This window comes from Arachis ipaensis, chromosome B8 (genome assembly GCF_059453495.1).
Source record: "Arachis ipaensis isolate K30076 ecotype BB chromosome B8, ASM5945349v1, whole genome shotgun sequence".
Lineage (NCBI taxonomy): Eukaryota > Viridiplantae > Streptophyta > Magnoliopsida > Fabales > Fabaceae > Arachis > Arachis ipaensis.
This window is the reverse complement of record NC_142443.1, coordinates 98,547,937-98,559,348: the sequence shown is the minus strand read 5'-3', so window position 1 is coordinate 98,559,348 and position 11,412 is coordinate 98,547,937.

Below are 11,412 nucleotides of genomic sequence, written 5' to 3'. Positions count from 1 at the left end.
AAGTGATAATAAATGCCAAAGAAAAGATTAGAGCTTAAATACACGGTAGCTACAATATGTAGGTAAGACAACAATTTAGATCAAGAAGGCAATTCATAATAATTAGATGCAGGAGTGAAAGAAGAGGCATTCAAGTGAAAGAAGAGGCATTCAACATTACTCATAATGTATTCATAACTCAAGCATCAAGTATTAAATGTGCCAAATTAAAATGTACTTGTAATGATGACAATTGTGAATGATAATCCCAATTACATGTGGAGTACAAATGTTATGAAAAAGAGGCATTCAAGTAAAAGAAGAAAAGAAAATATGATTCAAAAGGCCATAAGAGCCTTTTTCACAAACACTTGGTATGCAAGTTATAATAGGAATGAAAATAATGTATCCAAATGTATATGAGAGCCAAAATTAAATGTTAATTGTCAAATCACTCCTCACAATATCCACAAACTTAATGATAACAAGGTACTACCCAAATAAAACTCAAATACCAACAAAAAATGCATGGAAAAAGAAACCACAAATAACTAAGCATGAAAGAAAAATTTAGAAGAAAGAAAAATAAATAAATGCAATAATTGAAAGAAGAAAGAAAGAGTAGAGGGAGAAAAGAAAAGAACCTGATGTAGAAGATGAAAAGGGAAGGAAGAAAGTAGTAGATAATAAGAAAGAATAAGGAAAAAAGAGGGAAGGAGAAAGAAGAAAGAATTATGATGGAAAGATAATTAGGATTGAGGGGAGGGAAGATTGGAAATCAGGCAGCGTAGTGGTTTAATTGTGCGTCGCGTGCGACACGTACGCGTATGGCATGCGTACGCGTGGGTTGTGCAAGTTTGATAGTGATGCGTAAGCTTCAGGCACGCGCACGCGTGCCTTGGATTGTGCAAATCGCGTGAAAGCATCCTCGCGCACGCACAACTCTCGGGTTGTTATGCATGAGGGCCAACATTGCAAACGACGTGTGCGCATCAGGCACGCGCATGCGTGAGCGGCCATTTTGTGAAGATGATGCGTACGCGTACTAGCACAGTTCCAGGGCGAGGGCAGCACAACTCTCGGGTCAAACACTAATTTACGCCGATTTCCAGGGTGACGCGTACGCGTACGCGTGGACTTGCTTGTGCACAAGGCACGCTTCCAGCACCACTCCGGCCCAACTCTCGGGTCAATTCTTTGGTGGTGCGAACTCACACATGACGCTCACGCGTCAGTGACGCTTGCGCGTCGTCCACCATTTTTTTTATATGCAGAATGCAGAATGCAGATGATTATGTAGAAATTATGAAGAGTACTATGAAAAACAAAATAACATAAAACTAGGAATGAAAAGAACGATCATACCATGGTGGGTTGTCTCCCACCTAGCACTTTGCTTTTACGTCCTTAAGTTGGATGGTCCACAAGCTCAATCTTCTTCTGCTGGTGGATCTTCCAAGAGAAAGATCTCGAGCTCCTTATTATTCTTTATCTTCTCACCATGATACATCTTCAAGCGATGTCCATTGACCTTGATGAATTTGGAACTTGAAGGATGACTCAGGTGGAAGACTCTGTATGGCTCGGCCTTCTCTACTCTATAGGGGCCTTCCCACCTTGATATCAGCTTGCCTGGCATGAGTCTCAACCTTGAGTTGTGAAGGAGAACTAGCTCCCCAGGTCTGAAATGTCTTCTCTTGATATGCTTGTCATGCACAGCCTTCACCTTTTCTTTGTATAGTCTGGAGTTGTCATATGCCTCGACTCGAAGGTTCTCCAGTTCTGCTAGTTGCAACTTTCTTTCAGCACCAGCCTTCTCAAATCCCATGTTGCATTCCCGCACAGCCCAGAAAGCCTTATGTTCCACCTCTACTGGGAGGTGGCAAGCCTTTCCATATATTAGGCGGAAGGGACTCATTCTGATGGGTGTCTTGTATGCTGTCCGATAAGCCCAAAGCGCGTGTACAAGCCTGTTGCTCCAGTCCTTCCTATGAGGCTTGACTATCTTTTCCAGTATGCGCTTTATCTCCCTGTTAGACACCTCAGCTTGTCCATAGGTCTAAGGATGGTAGACTGTTGCTACCTTGTGAACAATCCTATGCTTCTTCAGTAGACCTACTAATCTCCTGTTACAAAGTGAGTGCCTTGATCACTCACGATTGCTCGTGGTGATCCAAAGCGACAGATAATATGGTTTTTAACAAAGGAGACAACAGTGTTGGCATCATCAGTACGGGTAGGAATTGCTTCCACCCATTTAGAAACATAATCTACAGCTAACAGTATATATAAGAAACCATTAGAGTTTGGAAATGGACCCATGAAGTCAATGCCCCAAACATAAAAAATTTCACAGAATAGCATCAGCTGTTGGGGCATCTCATCCCTCTTGGATATATTACCAAACCTTTGGCATGGGGAACAAGATTTACAGAAGGCAGTAGTATTCTTAAAAAGAGTGGGCCACCAGAATCCACAGTCTAAAATTTTTCTAGCTGTTCTTTGAGGGCTAAAATGTCCACCACTCTCAGAAGAGTGGCAGGCCTCTAAAATTGACTGGAATTTTGATTGAGGTACACATCGTCTAATTATCTGGTCAGCACCATACCTCCATAAATATGGGTCATCCCATATATAGTACTTGGACTCGCTTTTCAGCTTGTCTTTTTGATGTTTAGTAAAATTGGGAGGGAAGGTATGGCTAACTAGATAATTAGCTATAGGTGCATACCAAGGAACTACTTCAGATATTGCATGCAAGCTATCAAATAGAAAAGCATAATTGATAGGAGTGGAGTCAGTTTTAATGTGCTCTAGGTGACTCAAGTGGTCCACCACTAAATTCTGGGAACCACTCATATCTTTGATTTCTAAATCAAATTCTTGCAGCAACAATATCCAACGTATTAACCTTGGTTTGGACTCTTTTTTAGCTAATAAATATTTTAGAGTTGCATGGTCTGAGTACACTACCACCTTAGTACCAAGTAAATAGGCTCGGAATTTATTCAGAGCAAAAACAATAGCCAGAAGCTCTTTTTCAGTGGTAGTATAATTAGACTGAGCAGCGTCTAAGGTCTTAGAAGCATAAGTAATTATGAAAGGGTCCTTACCTTCGTACTGAGCCAGTGCCGCTCTTACTGCATGGTTGGAGGCATCACACATAATCTCAAATGGCTGGCTCCAGTCCGGTCCTCTCACAATCAGAGCTTGAGTCAAGGCGATCTTCAGCTTATCAAACGCTTCCATGCAGTCCTCACTTAGTTCGAACTCAACATCTTTCTGTAGTAGTCTAGATAAAGGCAATGCTACCTTACTGAAGTCCTTGATAAATCTCTGGTAGAAACCTGCATGAGCAAGGAACGAACGGACTTCCCTCACGGAGGAGGGGTAAGGTAAACTAGAAATGACATCTACCTTTGCTGGATCTACAGAAATACCAGTATTAGATACAACATGTCCTAGAACAATACCTTGTTTTACCATAAAGTGATATTTTTCAAAATTTAATACAAGGTTTGAACTAACACACCTATCTAATACTCTAGCTAAACTATCCAAGCAAAGGTTAAATGAATAACCATACACACTAAAGTCATCCATGAAAACTTCCATACAACTTTCAATAAGATCTGAGAAAATACTCATCATGCACCTTTGGAAAGTAGCAGGTGCATTACATAAGCCAAAAGGCATCCTCTTGTATGCATACGTTCCAAAGGGACATGTAAAAGTAGTTTTCTCCTGATCTTCAGGAGCTATATGAATTTGAAAATAGCCTGTGTAACCATCTAAAATGCAGTAGTGTGATTTACCTGACAGGCGATCGAGCATCTGATCAATGAATGGCAGGGGGTAGTGATCCTTGCGGTAGCCTGGTTGAGGCGCGTGTAATCAATGCACACCCTCCAGGAATTCTGGACTCTAGTTGTCAGGAGCTCTCCATGATCATTCTTCACTGTTGTGACTGCAGACTTCTTGGGCACCACTTGTACTAGGCTGACCCATTCACCATCTGAGATGGGGTAGATAATATCAGCTTCAAGTAGTCTGGTCACTTCTTTCTTGACAACTTCTAAGATGGTAGGGTTCAGTCGCCTTTGAGGCTGACGGACAGGCCTTGCTCCCTCTTCTAAAAATATCCGGTGCTCATAAACTTGAGGGCTGATGCCTACTATATCCACCAAGCTCCACCCAATCGCTTTCTTGTGTCTTCTCAGCACACTAAGTAGCTGCTCCTCCTGTTGGGAAGTGAGTTCCCTTGCAATGATAACTGGGAGCTTCTGATTATCCTCAAGGTAAGCATTCTTGAGGTGGGGTGGAAGGGGCTTCAACTCTATTTTCTGCTCATGGCTAGGTACTTGATCATCTGGAGCCAGTGAAGGTGGCAAGGTGTCTTCATCTTGTTCATGGGGCTTTCCCACACTTGCACCTTGCTCCATGTGCCTCTCTTCTACTTCTTCTTGGTGAACTGCAGCTACAATTTCATCAATGATATCGCACTGGAAGGCAGAATGATCTTCCGGAGGATGCTTCATAGCTTCATCCAAGTTGAAGCTCACTGCTCTGCCATCTATCTCAAAAGAGTAAATTCCTGAGAAGGCATCTAATTTGAACTTTGAAGTCTTCAAAAATGGCCTTCCCAACAGGATGGATGATGGTCTTTCTGAGTCATTAGGGGGCATCTCCAAGATGTAGAAGTCAATTGGGAATGTGAGCCCCTTAATTCTCACCAGCACGTCCTCAGCAATTCCTACCACCGAGATTATTCTTTTATCTGCCAAAACAAAACGTGCTGTGACCTTTTTAAGGGAGGGAGCCTCATAGCATCATATACAGATAATGGCATAATACTCACACATGCGCCTAAATCACACCTGCAGTCAGAAAATTTTATACTCTCTATAGTAATAGTAACCATGCATGGACCTGGATCACTATATTTTTCTGATATATCACCCATTAAAGCAGAAATAGAGCTACTTAGAGGAATAGTTTCTAAATCCTGTATTTTATCTTTATTCATGCATAAATCTTTTAGAAATTTAGCATACTTAGGTACCTGGCGAATGGCATCAAAAAGGAAAATGGTTACTTCAACCTTTTTGAAGATCTCCACCATCTTGGGGTCTAGCTCCATCTGCTTCCTGGATTTCCTAGCAAGGTGTGGAAATAGAATGGGAATGGTTTCTCTTGTAACTTCATCTTCCTTTGGTGCTCCATTTCCTGGTTGAGCTATTTCTTCTTCAACCATGTCCTGTACTTCCTCCTCTTCTTCAACATCCTCTACCTCCACAATATCTTCAACTTGGGTATCTTCCTTTGAGCTTGGCTCCTCATGATTCATCTCTTGCAATGTGGTTCTGGACCTCAAAGTAATGGCATTGATACCACCTTTGGGGTTGGGTAAAGGTTGAGAAGGAATTGCACTGGAGCTTGAAGGTTGATTGTTGGGGGTAGATAATGAATCCTTCCAGGAAACGAGAGCTTGTAAAGTAGCATTCAGACCGTTTATGGTAGAGGTAAGTGTATTCTGAATGTCTTGTTGTCCTTACGCAAGAGAGCGAATCATCTCGTCATTAGAAGAAGAAGGGGGTAAGTGATTTGAGGGGCCTGCTGTTGGTTGTTTTGAGGCGCTTGGGACTGCCTTTGGTGAGGTGCTCGGTAAGGCTGGTTTTGGTTCTGCTGTCTGTTGTTGTTATTCCACCTCTGATTTCCACTGTTATCTCTGCCTCCTCTATTGTAGTTGTCCCTCCATTCTTGGTTGGAATTGTCTCTCCATCCCTGGTTGGAATTATGTCTCTATCCCTAGTTGGAGTTGTCTTGCCAACCTTGATTATAGTTCCCACCTTGGTTATAGTTGCCACCTTGTTGATAGTATCCTTGATTCGGGCGGTCATAGAAATTATGGGTGGCTGCCAAGGTGTTGTCTTCTTGTTGGAGTTGCGGACACTCATCAGTGTAATGAGTATAGCAGGCACATATTCCGCACACTCTCTGAGAAACCAGTTGTTGACATTGTTGTTGTGGGGGATGCTGAGGTTGTTGTTGATTCAGCTGCAACTGCTTCAGTATGTTGGTCATCTCTCCAAGAGTCTGTGTGAGAGCAGCAGTCTCACTACTAGAGAAAACCTCCGCAATAACCTTGGGATGGTTGTTCCTGTGCCTGACATTTTGGGTAGACTCAGCTAGATCGGTGATCAGTTGCCACGCTTCTGTCGCTGTCTTGTACTTCTTCAGAGAACCCTTACTCGCAGCATCTAATGTAGTCTTATCCTGAGGCTTCATACCTTGTATAAAGTAGCTAATCAACACCAACTGGTCAATCTTGTGGTGGGGACATGAGTCCAGCAGATTCCTGAAGTGGTCCCAATATTCATATAGAGTCTCTGACTCGCCTTGGATAATGCAGGAAATTTCTTTTCTCAGTCTGTCTGTAACTTCACCTGGAAAGTATTTTTCCAAGAATTCCCTTCTGAGCAAATCCCAATTATTAACGACTACTTCAGGTTGAGTGTAGAACCACTCCCTTCCCTTTCCCTCAAGAGAGAACGGGAAGGCATATAGCCAAATAGTAGTCTCATCTACATCATGACGCCTAGTAAAATATATTTTTAATCACAGCACAAAATTAGGAAGAAAAATGTAAAATATGTAATTTACATGGACAAGTGTGAGAATAGTGGATAAAATCCACTCAATTAAGCACAAGATGTACCACGAAATAGTGGTGCATCAGAAACATACAGCTCATGGTAATAAAATAAAATAAAATATGCAAATATATAAAATTAAAAAAATATTTACACCAACCAATAATTTAGCACACTATTGCAACTCCCCGGCAACTGCGCCAAAAATTGACGTGCGTAGAATTGCCGGTTAAGAAATTAATATAGAAATAACATTGCGAGTATAGTTCTTAACTGACGAAAATTCCGCTTATCAATTTAAAAAGGGTTGTCACAACTTTAGAATAAAAATAATGGGAGTAAAAATCCCAGGTCGTCTCCCAACGAATTGACAAAAGAGTGCTATTTTATTAGTCAGGAATTTTCTGAGAAATTTTAGAGTTGGAGAACGGGAAATTAAAATAATTATTAATTAAAGCGCTGGAAATTAACAGGAGGTTTTATGTATTAAAATAAAAAGCCTTGACTGGGAGAAGGTTAATTAGAAATTCTATCCTTGTTGAATTTCCCCAAGCATAATGGTAATAGGTTGTTGTTTCTACTTAGTCATCTGATGAGCGGATAATTTATACGCTTTTTGGCATTATTTTTACATAGTTTTTAGTATGATTTAGTTAGTTTTTAATATATTTTTATTAGTTTTTAAATAAAAATACATTTCTGGACTTTACTATGAGTTTGTGTGTTTTTCTGTGATTTCAGGTATTTTCTGGCTGAAATTGAGGGAGTTGAGCAAAAATCTGATTTAGAGGCTGAAGAAGGACTGCAGATGCTGTTGGATTCTGACCTCCCTGCACTCGAAATGGATTTTCTGAAGCTACAGAAACCCAATTGGCGCGCTCTTAATTGCGTTGGAAAGTAGACATCCAGCGCTTTCCAGCAATATATAGTAGTCCATACTTTGCCTGAGTTTAGACAATGCAAACTGGCGTTTAACACCAGATTTCTGCCCTATTATGGCGTTAAACGCTAGAAACAAGTGGCAAAGCAGAGTTAAACGCCATAAACAAGTTACAAACTGGCTTTCAACTCCAAGGAAGACCTCTACACGTGAAAGCTTTAATGCTCAGCCCAAGCACACACCAAGTGGGCCCGGAAGTGGATTTCTGCATCATTTACTTAATTCTGTAACTCTAGTAACTAGTTTAGTATAAATAGAACCTTTTACTATTGTACTAGGGGTCTCTTTCCCCTATTTTCGAATTCATATGCCATTTGGGGAGGCTGGCCATTCGGCCATACCTAGACCTTGTTCTTATGTATTTTCAACGGTAGAGTTTCTACACACCATAGATTAAGGTGTAGAGCTCTGCTGTTCCTCATGAATTAATGCAACGTACTATTGTTTTTCTATTCAACTCAAGCCTATTTCTTCTCTAAGATATTCATTCACACACAAGAACATGATGAATGTGATGATTATATGATGCTCATCACCATTCTCACTTATGAACACGTGCCTGACAAACACTTCCGTTCTACATGAAAGAAGGCTTGAATGCATATCTCTTAGCCTCCTAATCTGCGATCAGAGTCTTCGTGGTATAGGCTAGAATTATTGGCGGCCATTCTTGAGATCCAGAAAGTCTAAACCTTATCTGTGGTATTCCGAGTAGGATCTGAGAAGGGATGGCTGTGACGAGCTTCAAACTCGCGAGTGCTGGGCGTAGTGACAGACGCAAAAGGATTTCTGAATTCTATTCCAGCATGATCGAGAATCGACAGATGGTTAGCTGTGCGGTGACAGTGCATTTGGACCATTTTCACTGAGAGGACGGGATGTAGCCATTGACAATGGTGATGCCCAACATACAGCTTGCCATAGAAAGGAGTATGAATGATTGGATGAAGACAGTAGGAAAGTAGAGGTTCAGAAGGAACAAAAGCATCTCCATACGCTTATCTGAAACTCTCACCAATGAATTGCATAAGTATCTTTATCCCATTTTATATTTTAATTATATTTTAACTATCAATTCACCATAACCATTTGAATCTGCCTGACTGAGATTTTCAAGATGACCAAAGCTTGCTTCAAGCCGACAATCTCTGTGGGATCGACCCTTACTCACGTAAGGTTTATTACTTGGACGACCCAGTGCACTTGCTGGTTAGTTGTGCGAAGTTGTAACAAAGAACTAAGATTATGAACGTGTGTATAAATTTTTTGGCGCCGTTACCAAGGAATGAATGATCATGATTTCGTGCACCACGTTTTTGGCGCCGTTGCCAGGGATTGTTCGAGTTTGGACAACTGACGGTTCATCTTGTTGCTCAGATTAGGTAATTTTATTTTAATTTTAAGCTTTTTGTTTTTGTTTTTATTTTCGAAAAAACTTAAAAAAAAAACAAAAAAAATTTTGAAAATAAATTATTCTATGGCTTCATAATTTTTAAGAATGAATTCTAGAGTTTCATGATGATCTGTTGAAGTCTGGCTGACTGTGAAGCCATGTCTAATCTTTTGGACCGAGGTTTCAACTCATTATCACAAGAGCTTTTTTTTATTCTCATCAATTCAGCTGTTGTATGCCTGATTTGTATCTTAAAGCTTGGCTGGCCATTGGCCATGTCTAGTGTTTTGGACCGGAGCTTTCACTGAAAGCTTGGCTGACTAGTAAGCTATGTCTAATTCCTGGACCGGAGCTTTAGACTAACATTGCATGATTCCTGGAATTCTCATTAGAAATTTTGAAATCCTTATTTTTTTTTCAAATTAATTTTCGAAAAAAAAAATACAAAAAAATTATAATAAAATCATAAAAACAAAAAAATTGATATTTCTTGTTTGAGTCTAGTGTCAATTTTTAAGTTTGGTGTCAATTGCATTCTTTTATTTTTCTTAAAAATTTTCGAAAAATTCATGCATAATGTCCTTCATGATATTCAAGTTGTTCTTGATGATCTTCTTTGTTTGATCTTTGCATTTTCTTGTTTTGTATCTTTTCTTGTTTTTCATATGCATTTTCAATTTGTTAGTGTCTAATTATTGAAAATTTCTAAGTTTGGTGTCTCGCATGTTTTTCTTTTCTTAAAAATTTTCAAAAACATGTTCTTGATGTTCATCTTGACCTTCAAAGTGTTCTTGGTGTTCATCTTGACATTCAAAGTGTTCTTGCATGCATTAGTTATTTTGATTCATAATTTTTATGTTTTGTTCCAATTTGGTGTTTTTCTCTCTCTTCATTAAAAATTCAAAAATAAAAAAATATCTTTCCCTTATTCTTCTCATAAAATTTGAATATTTGAGTTGACTTTTTCAAAATTTTTAAAATCTAGTTGTTTCTTATTAGTCAAGTCAAATTTTCAATTTAAAAATTCTATCTTTTTCAAACCTTTTCAAAAATCAAATCTTTCTCATTTTTTTCATATTTTCGAAAACTTTTTAAAATGATTTTCAAAATCCTTTTTTTTTTAATTTCATTTTATAATTTCAAAATCTTTACTAACAATTAATGTGATTGATTCAAAAATTTTAAAGTTTGTTACTTGCCTATTAAGAAAGGTTCCATCTTTAAATTTTAGAATAATATCTTTTAGTTTCTTGTTAGTCAAGTAATCAACTTTAATTTTCAAAATCAAATCTTTTTAATCTCCTTTTCAAATCTTTTTCAATTTCAATCGTGTCTTTTTCAAAACTTAATTTCAAAATCTTTTCTAACTTCTTATCTTTTCAAATTTGATTTTTAAATCTTTTTCAATTAACTACTTGAATTTTTTATTTTAAAAGTTTTCTATTTCAATCATATCTTTTTCAAAACCACCTAACCAATTTTCTCTCTCTAATTTTCAAAAACTCTTCCCCACTTTTTCAAAATTCCTTTTTAATTAACTATTTGTTTTAAATTCTAATTTAATTTAATTTTATTTTTCTTTTTAAATTTAAAATTATAACTAATAGTCAAAATAAAAACAAATTTTTTTTATTTATTTTATTTAATTTTTGAATTCTTCCCCCTCTCATCTCTTTCTATTTATTTAATTATCTACTAACACCCCTTTTCCATTCAAAAATTCGAACCCATTCTTCTCCTCTGTGTTCGAATTCTTATCCTCTCCTTCTTCTATTCTTCTCTTCTTCTACTCACATAAAGAAATCTCTATACTGTGACATAGAGGATTCCATATTTTCTTTTTTGTTCTCTTCTTTTTCATATGAGCAGGAACAAGGATAAGAATATTCTTGTTGAAGCTGACCCTGAACCTGAAAGGACTCTGAAGAGGAAGCTAAGGGAAGCTAAAGCACAACTCTCTGGAGAGGACCTGACAGAAATTTCCGAAAAAGAAGGAGACATGGCCGAACCTAATAACAATGGTGTAGATGCAAGGAAGATGCTTGGTGACTTTATTGCACATTCTTCTAACTTCTATGGAAGAAGCATCTCACTTCCTGCAATTGGAGCAAACAATTTTGAGCTTAAGCCTCAATTGGTTTCTCTAATGCAGCAGAATTGCAAGTTTCATGGACTTCCAATGGAAGATCCTCATCAGTTTTTAGCTGAATTCTTGCAAATCTGTGACACTATCAAGACCAATGGAGTTGATCCCGAGGTCTATAGGCTTATGCTTTTCCCTTTTGCTGTAAGAGACAGAGCTAGAACATGATTGGATTCACAACCTAAGGAAAGCCTGAACTCTTGGGATAAGCTGGTCAGTGCTTTCCTAGCTAAATTCTTTCCACCTCAAAAGATGAGCAAGCTTAGAGTGGAAATCCAAATCTTCAGATAGAAGGAAGGAGAAT